The sequence below is a fragment of the Lingula anatina genome, chromosome 9, assembly GCF_051362555.1.
Source record: "Lingula anatina isolate TDL-2025a chromosome 9, LinAna3.0, whole genome shotgun sequence".
NCBI lineage: Eukaryota > Metazoa > Brachiopoda > Lingulata > Lingulida > Lingulidae > Lingula > Lingula anatina.
The window spans coordinates 17,091,821-17,102,967 of record NC_141775.1 but is presented as its reverse complement, the minus strand read 5'-3'; the positions used below and the strand labels follow the sequence as shown (position 1 = coordinate 17,102,967).

At 38.6% G+C, this 11,147-nt stretch overlaps 1 protein-coding gene across 1 annotated transcript in view; it reads left to right on the top strand.

Moving 5' to 3' along the window:
- The first annotated feature begins 732 nt into the window (after nt 1-732).
- LOC106178005 (G protein-coupled receptor dmsr-1) overlaps nt 733-11,147 on the top strand; it is a 43,952-nt gene continuing 33,537 nt past the window's right edge. Inside the window, exon 1 of the mRNA XM_013560980.2 lies at nt 733-813. The gene's annotated coding sequence lies outside the window, so the exon portion shown is untranslated. The remainder of the gene's footprint in view (nt 814-11,147) is intronic.

The window sequence follows — 11,147 nt, the reverse complement described above, 5'->3', positions numbered from 1 at the left end:
AGTGTGACGGACATCGAGATATTACAAAACAATCACTGGAATATTACGTTTCAGTTAGATTAGCTGTTTTTGTAACCGCTCTTATAACCAGTGCACGCACGGCGGTTGATGACGTGTGACGTGTACACGTATAAAGGTGTATGGAAGACCAGGGCTCCGTATCTCGAAAGCATCGCGAAAATCACATAGAGGCTACAATGTATTATACGGGGCGAGTATGGGCGAGTTATGGAATCGAGAGGTTTGCTTTCGAGTTACGGTTCCCTGGCTTGTCAACGCAGTAGCATGCAGTGCTTGGATCATGTTGATATTTTAATATATATGAACGGCTTTTAGGATATAATAAATAAACAAAAGATTTTTTTTTTGAACCAGGGCAGGTCTTTTACCTTTTCAATGCGATTCCTATTCAGGTTAAAAGTGTATTTGAAAGCACACATAAACAACTACAACAAGTACAACAATGAAGTTATAGTGATATAATAATAAATGTTACACGGACCGTCAAAAACGCCAATCACTTTGTTAAGATATTGTAGACCATATGAGATGCCAGTCGGCGTCCTCAAAATAAGATGATTTGTTTATTGCACTTGGCCATAAAATGACAGCGTGAAGCATACCTTTATCATTGGTCCAACGGTATCGAGTCCCTGATAACTTCACGCATGTGCAGCAGTGGCAAAGTATCCTTTTCTAGGCTTTCAATAACTGCTTGTCTCAGAAGCTGCAGTGGAAGCCAGAGCGTGAGTTACACAAAACAGGGCGGTCTACTTCCAGGCTTTTATTATCCTTGTGACAAGTTCGCTCAGGGTAAGTTCGTTTATTTCATAACAAGTCTCAGATTATATATATAGACCAGGGGATAATTATATTATATGTTATCGTTTAATGTAACTGAAGAAAAAGGTCAGTAGACAATGCTTCATGTGTTGACAATGTTTGTGGGTTGTTTACCCGCTGAGAGGAAAACCATGCAGTTTACACGCAGCTCCTGGTCCTGTGATTGTGTAACCAGGGGGGGTGAAAGACCCCGTGCATTCATGTATACTATTCTTGAAAAGTTCAAACTGTTTTATATTTAAAAATATTCAGGCTAGGCCTTTTTTCTCTGTTTACTTATTAATGTAAGTCTTGTAAAACAGTATACCGTCATATAATGGTACAAGTATTTTATTTAATAACTTTTCATAATAAATGATAGAAAGTCTAGTTCATCATATCCAAAACACTCATCGATATGGGAAGTGAAGAAAGATTTTTCTATACACCAGAGCTAGTCTACTTGGTTCTGTTCTAACACGCCATTTGTAGTAACTATGGAGGCAACTGTCTTTCCAACATACAACCACTGATATGAAATACGTAGGAGCAGGTGTATTCTCACGATGTCATACTATAAGAACCTGTTGTTTACACACACACACACACACAAACACACACTGATGTAGGTTTTCAGCTAGTGCCATCAACAGCTGAGAACACTATTTTCTTCACATTAATTTTTCCACTGTTTATGCGGGAATCATTCATTACATGTTTTACACAGCTGTGGTGTTATTGTATTAAAATAGCGGATGCATTCCTTAAAAAAGAAATCCATTGATATATTGATATATTCGAAAAGCACATGACAAGGCCTTGCCGTATGCTGTGAGAATGGGTGAAGGATATCCCCTACTTTTTTCAAGCAGGGAATTATGTTGGTTTGCTAGGGGATGGGAGTGGGGCGTTTGCTACTTATTTAAACCACGTGAATGATGAACTTTAATGATGCTGGTCATTGTTTTTTTTCCTAGATGGTTAGAGTTTGCTTCCTGGTGGGCATTATTGATGTGTGTTATTGTGTTCACTGTGTAACGTTGGGAGCTATGCTGCATTCATGGTCTGTAATAACCTTAACCGCATTCATACAGTGTTTCACATTTTATGGCGCAACAAAGGACCAGACGTTGTTGATCCGCCCACATATTTATTATTACCACCTCTTAGCTATGCAGCATATAAACGTGATCTTAGGCCTAAGTGTGCACGCCATCATATTGTAATATTTTATTTTAAGTAAAAAAGAACACGTTGGTTTTTAAGATGGCTTCTATTTTGGGAGAACAGATACATTGTAGTGGACTATAAGGCTGGACAATGGTTCAAACCCTTCCTGCTCTCTCCTCCTAATTGTTAATTAAATTATTCGCACGTTTTTGATTGAATGGCACCATTTTGAATTACGACCATTTTAAACCATAAGCTTGTACTGGGTTAATATGTCAAAGAATTATTTAAAGCAAAGCTGCGTTGAACTTAATGCATACATCTTGCAGCACAAACATATTTTCGTGTGCATTCATGAAGTTTTTATGTGTAATTATACCGGCATGTTTGTACGTAATAGTACTCATTTTGACATTCACCTACGTACTTTTATCCTTAAAACATCGATATAGCGGTGGTAATAAAATAAACCTCCACTGTCAATACACATGCTGATCTGCAGTATATATGAAGTATAGAAAAGATGTTATGTACATTCACTTTATCCAAATATACAACATGTTAGGATGTGAAGATTTGGTGCACACGATGTTACTATGATACTATATATATTATATATGTTCTTGCAATAGGGGCAGCAAAAGCAGTAGCATTAACGACTTCCTTACCAAATGGAATGACCACTTTTTAAGCAACGCCTCAACCCAGAGGGTCAGAGTAAGTAGTGACCACCTCCCCTTCGATTTCTGGTTCCCTCTTGAAATAAAACTTTTGACTAGCTGAACCGTACCAAATTGAACCGTTCGCCCTCTAAAATACCGAATATTTTTGAGTTTTTCCGAGGCCTTTCGGCGGGTCCCGAACCCTACGCATCCGCAGACCCCCCCCCCCCCCCCCTTCAAATAATCCTGGATCCGCCCCTGCAGAGTAACAGAATTGCACTACGAAGCTCCCAGAGGTATTTTCATACACTTACACCGTGTACTTGTTTCCCCTCAAATAGAAGAGGGTAATTTTTACCCTCAACTTGTAAAATCCAATCCTGATAGCCCGTAATTCACGTAGTGGAAGGCATTCGTCAGAGTTGAAATAATTGATCCAGTTGTCATCTCAATCAAAACACTTGGCAAAATTGTAGTCATTACCAAAATAATTTGCGTTTTTAATTAATCTCCGATGTGATGTCTTGACAACTAGATTGCAAAATACATGTTTGTATGTCAACATTTCAGACGTGCTGTTCTCCATCTTAAACAATTTTTGTTAGACACATTTTTATGGTGAGAATATCCTTTTCAAAGATGCATTTGAAGTCAAATTGTTGCTAAAAAAATTAGATCAAATGCCACCATATGGTCTAAAATACATGCAGTATTACTTAGAAAAACGGCAAATGATACATTTTCAAATTACCCGAAAAATGAGATTTAAACGGATAATATCTGCTTACTTTCTGTGCTCTCAATAACCGGTACAGACACGTAGGCTAATTAATAATGTCCTAAGATTTGAAGAAGATATAGTTTTAAGCCTTTTTTAATGCTGATCGAGTGTTTAATTCGGTTTATGACTAAGCATGTAGACATCACTTGAGTTGGATAACAGTATAACTAGTAGAAGTGGTCTATGCATGTATTGGGAACTGGGATTCCACGCTAAGTTCAAATGTATATTTCAACTTCTTTGTCATTCAGCGGGCTTTGTTTTAATACAGGATTATAGTTACAAATATTACAAATTAATGACAGCATCAAGCTCAAACATGATTCATTTATTTTCTCCGAAAGAAAAAAGGGGAGCAGGTGGCTTTATGTTGTGAGAGATTGACCTGACCGTACTTTGAACATTAAAAAGTTCATTTGAGCGTGGCACCTTGTCAATGTCTCTTTTATACGAAGATTGACCAAGAAGAGCCCAGGATGAGAAAATATAGCTGGTGATTACTCAGTGTATGCAGTTTACTGAGATATGAGAAACAAACAAGTCTTCACACACACCCCTTCTCTCTCTCACTCTCTTTCTCTCTCAGCCCTTAGTTTCGTATCTCTTTGTCGTCAAAGTACTTAATTACCAGGTCATTTGTATAGTACACCCGTTCAAAGTCCATTTGGCGTGACGACCGCCTGTCCGGTGCCTTGCGGGCTGTTTGTTGATGCAGTGCCTGAGACAGGTAACTAGAGACGACATCAGCACGCAAAACTGACGTTTCTAATGATTAACATGACCTAAGGGGAAAGGAACGCTCACGCTGTATCCCTGGGGGTGGAGGAAGTTCACCTGAAGAGAGCACTGGGCATGACGAGGGTTGTTTGGAGCAGGTGATACAAGTACTGCAAATAGAACTCTTAATTCAAAATAAGATGACACATTCCATATCTGAGTTCACAAAACTATTCAGTGACTAATAAAGTCGTGTATTTCTAGAGTAAAGTGATATTATTACGAAGTGAAAAAAAAGGAAAGGCAAAATCGCGGTATGAACCGCCTGAACAAAAAACAAAACCTGACTAGATGACAGTACAATACCAAGCACAGGAAGACAAACTGCCTTCGCCGTGTATAAAAATCTACGATGAATGAACGAGGTATGAACGTCCACTTTACAGAGACAGTAGTCAACATCGCTGTATGTAATCGCCCATTATAACACAAGTTAAGAAACGTCTCTGCATCTCATTCTCTTCACCTTTGTAAACCTTGGACTCCTACACTGGGAGTTGCTTGGACATCTCTGAATGCGCTCTGGGGCATGATATCAACCGTATATTTGGGCAGCTCTCCTCAATATATACCACTGAACATTTGGCCTGGTTGCCATTTTACTGTAACACTGAACATACGGTGATGTTGACTACTGTCTTTGTACCTTAAACACTGAACATACGGTGATTTTGACTACTGTCTTTGTAACTTAAACACTGAACATGCGGCGATGTTGACTACTGTCTTTGTAACTTTAACACTGAACATACGGTGATGTTGACTACTGTCTTTGTAACTTAAACACTGAACATGCGGCGATGTTGACTACTGTCTTTGTAACTTAAACACTGAACATTCGGGGATGTTGACTACTGTCTTTGTAACTTTAACACTGAACATGCGGCGATGTTGACTACTGTCTTTGTAACTTTAACACTGAACATACGGTGATGTTGACTACTGTCTTTGTAACTTAAACACTGAACATACGGTAATGTTGACTACTGTCTTTGTAATTTTAACACTGAACATACGGTGATGTTGACTACTGTCTTTGTAACTTAAACACTGAACATACGGTGATGTTGACTGCTGTCTTTGTAACTTAAACACTTAATTGACGGCAGTATTTGTACTGTCTGAAAATATTTTTTTTTTTTACTGTTTTATGTCACTAAAACACTTGTCAGTCCGGTGTAACATCAAAAGTAGGCCCCTTCGGAACCGTAGCCCGTTCCCCATAAAGCCTAGGTCCCAACTACGTTTTGGACGCACGGTTTTTAAGATTCCTTGCGTCCGGCCAGGACGTAGCTAGATCGCAGGGAAGGAATCAAGCGGCTGTTGATCATGTTGAAAAGTATCTGCGTGCTGTTTGCGTCCTCCAAAAGTCGCACGATGGACGTGCTCCTCACGCACGAACTCCCACGTTTTCCCCAATTTTTGGCCGTAGACCACACCTAGCAGCCCGTACGTTCGGTTGGGACCTAGGCTTTACTTTGTATAAGGGGCATTCGTCACATAAACTAACCCCAAACGTTTGAAAATCTTTGAAAAAAAATCGATGAATTGTCTCCATGATGAAGAAACTCGGGTTCCTGTGGCTACATACCACAAATCATATGATGGCTGAAAAAAGTTTTAGAATCGTGATGAAATGACTGTGTTTGTGAGGTTTTGAATATATTTGGTATACATGATTTCAGTATGCCAAATTTACGGTGCATTGTCTATAATATTAACATTCCGTTATATCGCAGGTAGAATAATGAAAAAAAAATAATAATAAAGAACTGTTTATAAATAAAGCTATTATATAAATATCTATTGATATATTGATTCATTACAAGACCTCTTAAAACAAATAGTTAAAAGCGTGGTCAATCCGCATAACCTTATTACTGTAAACATTTTATTAAAGATGTTCAATTCACAAGATACCATCTACGCTGTCACTACTATATGAGTCTCGGTGTATCTCAGTTTAAGAACGACCTGTCTAGGTCAGCCTTACATTCTTTGAAATAATTAATATGAAATGTAAGTGCTCTCTGAGGCAGACTGTCTAGACTGTACTGTAAGTGTGCGTAGGCAAGGCTGTATGGAAGAAGATCTGGGCTGCACGTAAATAGATATCACTTGCAATCTTCCAGGAGTTAGATCTGGTGTGACAGGAACTGAAGTCCGGGCTGCCATATGATTAGTGCAGGTTAGGGTTAGTTGGAGTGTTGGGGTTAGTTTATGGGACGAAATGTCACCTGTACAAAGTAATGGGAAGCGGACTAGGGTTCTTAGTGGACAAACATTCCTGTCACGTCCGATTAACACGTACAATTTCGTTGTACAAGTGTTTGAAGAATATTTCAGGCATTTAAGTCATGTTTGAAAAAAAAGTTGTGGATATTATGATTATGCTGATAAGCTCTTGTGTGGTTCGAAAACCTTTGGATGTTAAAATGAAAACTGCTGTTTCCATGGCATCTTTCGCATCGGTATTTTGCATACTTGGTCTTCAATCTGAAATTGTCAACATGCTTTCACCTTTTACTGTTGTCTGGACCTGTGGATCATGTTTTGACAAAAGTTGTTCTAATTTCAATTATTGTTGTATATCTCTAGGTTTTAATATTCAAATAAACCTATTAAATGTATCTGGAAATAGGCCAGGCCATTGCCTCAAGGAGCCACAGCAATGTGCTAGTCATATTTCGCTCTTTGTACCATGTTGTATGCTGTGAGTCTTATATCTTTCACATCTTTGCAGTATTTGTCAGGTTCATTACACAGTAAATGTTCCGGTAGTGTTCTCTAGTATTGCCCATTTATTATTTTTTTTCAGATCAGTCACATATCGCTTAAACAGGCGCCATATGGCTTGTACTCGGTGATATGGCGATTTCCAAGTGAGTTTATGGTTTTATTATATAGCGACAATATGTTTCATAAGTAGCCGAGAAGACAGTTTACTGATGGTGGATATATTTGCCACTTGAACCACAATCCAATAGACACAACAAGTGCTTCAATCCATAAAATATCTCAAATCGATATTTGGTAGTAATTTTAAGAACGGAAATATGTGTCGATAATAATGCAGGAAATAAACATCTGAAGTAGACCATAAAATCAAAATGGCTAAAGTGTAACTGATTGCAGATACAGTATGCTCAATGAAGTCGACTACCAATGATCGAAGTTGACTACTAATATTTCAGTCTTGATCAAATTAACCAACTGATTGCACAACGGATGCAGTATGCTCATGGAAGTGGACTACAAATGCTTCAGTCTTGATAAAATTAAACTATTTTTTCTTGAAACACTGACGCCAACTACCAACATATTTATAGTTTAGACAATACAATAAGAAACCGGGGACACACTCTAGAACTCAATACATTGCCCATACCCATCCACCCAAACACCATCCAACCCCTATACACACCCTACAACCCCATAAAGCACCCTCCAACCCCATTTTCTCCCAACCCCACACACCCTCAACAAACCCCACACACCCCAAACACCCACACACCCTCCAACGCCCACATACCCTCTAACCATCACACACCCTCCAACGCCCACATACCCTCTAACCATCACACACCCTCCAACGCCCACATACCCTCTAACCATCACACACCCTCCAACGCCCACATACCCTCTAACCATCACACACCCTCCAACGCCCACATACCCTCTAACCATCACACACCCTCCAACGCCCACATACCCTCTAACCATCACACACCCTCCAACGCCCACATACCCTCTAACCATCACACACCCTCCAACGCCCACATACCCTCTAACCATCACACACCCCAACCCTCAGACACCCTCCAAACCCCACACACCCCCCAACCCATATTCTCCCTACCCCCACCCCCCCCACCCCAACCTCACACCTCTATGAGCAACATTATCTTATGGATGACATTGAGTTAAACATTGCGGGGAATATTTAATCACTATTTCTTTTTTACTGCCAGTATCCAATGCATTGGTCTCTCAAAAGCGAAACCATGTTTTTTATTGTTCTTATGTTTGAATTTATACTGAGCCAGCATGTCGAATCCTACAGTCTATGTTTTCAAGCAAAAGTGAAAATTACTTAGGGTCTCGGTGTTTTTTATTGCTAATTGTTTTATTTTGATTCAAAAGATATGCAATTTTCTCATTTCAATATAAAACGATGTTAGTTTACGCATTCAAAACACTGTCCCAAACCGGTCTAATTTAATGGCCTTCAGCTGTCTACGTTTAAATGACTTTTCAGGGAAAATCGAAAAAAACTTGATTAAAGATTTTACTTCCGTGAAGCAATAGTTTTAATCAAATAACGTTAACCATAGTAAATGAACTTAAACCACGTTGTTGGAAAGTTACAAGAAAACCTGTAATAATAAATCAAGCTGATTTAAACATTGAATTAGCTCTTTTATGATGGCAATAATACGCTAAATTATTACGTTCTCTTCTTAGCTTGTCCTGCCTCAGGTTTAAGTGAGGGAAAACATATCATCAGCACTTGAACACTGGGATGATTGCATGTTCTTTATTATTTCATTATTGCTCTATTGCGTGTGATTCGTCAACTGTAACAGATCGTTCTAGACATAATCTGTCATGTTCTTTGAGGTAAACACACAGACACCGGAGAAGATGTTACGATTCATTGAACACATTACCAGTACATCTGGATAGTGTACGTGTTTAAATGATGATGCACTCATGGCGGCACAAAGATATAACTCGATTTGTTTAAAGTGGACATTTTATCCAAAAGCAATTACATAAAACCATGTTTTACACAAAAATGATCCATTTTACTAACGTACAAAAGATGTACTTAAGATGAGTGTACTTGGGCGTAAGGAAGAATTGATTACATGGAGAGAATATTCTATAACTTAAGCCCCTAAGAATATCCAGGAATATACAAAGAATTTACATTCCGACGGCATTCTACTAGTAGCTCATTCCGCCTCTAATGTGACTTGGGTATTAACACAATTTTTCGCGGAAACATTGAACGAAGCGATTCATAGCGACACTGTCCGAAGTTGACATCGTGTTTTTACTCATATCATTGACATATACGTGAAAGTCTGCCATGGCATCAAAACCTACTTTAAGTTTGGTAAGTTTTAAAGCATACTTCAAAGGCAGACTATAGTCAAAATAAGTTTTTCTTTCAGTCATCCTATTTAAAAACAATGATAGTTACCTTTAGTAATCTACTAAGGACACTGACCCAAGGGCTGAAGCTTAACACAATTAACTAAAATGCCATCCATTTACTGATACAGCAAACACTGCAGTGGAAACATTACAGTGGTTCAGGCATCAGACTGACGTTTGGTCGAAGAAAACCATGCTCACGGCGGAAAAAGAAAGAATTACCAGTAAAACTAGCAAAAAACAATGGAATACATAGCTAAAGTATTAAGGGCCAAGGGCTACTTGATATGGTAACCTAATTGTACTTTAGGTCTGAAGACGACCTAATAGTCTAAAACACGACTTCCAGTGTTCAATTATTTGTGGACTCGGACCCCAGGGGTTTACCACAGAGATGGGGAGGGGTGGTACAGATGCGGCGTATGTTACTGATTTCGACTCATTGTAGTACGGTAAATCTCAGAGCACAACCTTTCCATGTACTGCAGACACACAGATCTACTTGCCTGACAGACTTCAGAGACAACGCTTCCCACTGGGTTGCTCATTGCGTAAATATTTCTGTTCCCTCTGGTTCACCAAGACCGCAAAGCAACTTTACTGATTATTCTAACCTTGAGATAAAGAAAAGAAAATCAAGGCCACAGACTATCAATGCCATTTTCATTACGTTCACGCCAACAGGGACGTTGATATCTTCACAAATGAAGAAACGACCTCGATCTCATAGGCCAAAATGAATATCTATTGCATAATGTAGTGAATCAGTTTGGTCTCAGCGGCTCAGACACTAAACTTAGCCAGTTTCATTTCACACCTACTTGACTAAAACAGTAGAATAACTTGTCTGTCAACATAATGAAAAAAAATGGATTTAGATGCAGTTTTTTCTTAGGCAGGAAATTCAATATATATTTATTTAGTTCATTTACAATAGTTAAAATTAGTTAATTTTGTTAATGTATTTTAACGTACCTTAATCAATTAAATAAGTAACTAATCAATAATAATGATAAGTACGTTGAATGATTAATTGATCAATCAATAATAATAACGATAGTTGAGCTGCCTTGGCGGAGGTCTGCGCTATCTAAGCGTTACTAACTGCAGTTTCACTTTTTTCGTGGATCATTACGCCTTCCAAGAGGTCGTTTTTAATATCTCCTACAAACTGCGCCAGTTATGATAATTGACCTATGTGAGGTGAATGACCTAGAGAGGTTAGTGACCCACGTGAGGTGAATGACCTAGTTGAGGCAGTGACCTATATGAGGTTAATAATCTAGGTGAGGTCAGAGAACTAGGTAAGGTAAAAAAATCTAGCTTTGCTACTTTGTCTTCCATACCATATCTCTGATGTAAGCTATTGGAAATATACAACATATCTACTTCCTTATAACGGCAAAAAGTACTGTAGGTTAAAATATTATAATTCATTGCATTTTAGTATCTTATTAGTGAACGATTTGGTTACCCGATTAGCTAAGTTTACTAAGCATCATTGACCGCAGACATAAGTTGAGGGTAACACACGAATAGAATTATCTACGTAAAGGAGGTCACATATTTACATGCAAAAACATACTCGCCATACGCATGGGTATCTTCTGATACTACGGTGGTCCTTGGTATAGCCGGTAACAAAAATGAAGAAGAACCTTATCAGGAATTATGTAACCGACTGGTAGCGTCCGTATGTTCAGAGATTAGTCAGACCATTGGAGCGTATACCCCTGTTCCGTTGATCTGCTGGTCTCTTGGCAATATTCTGG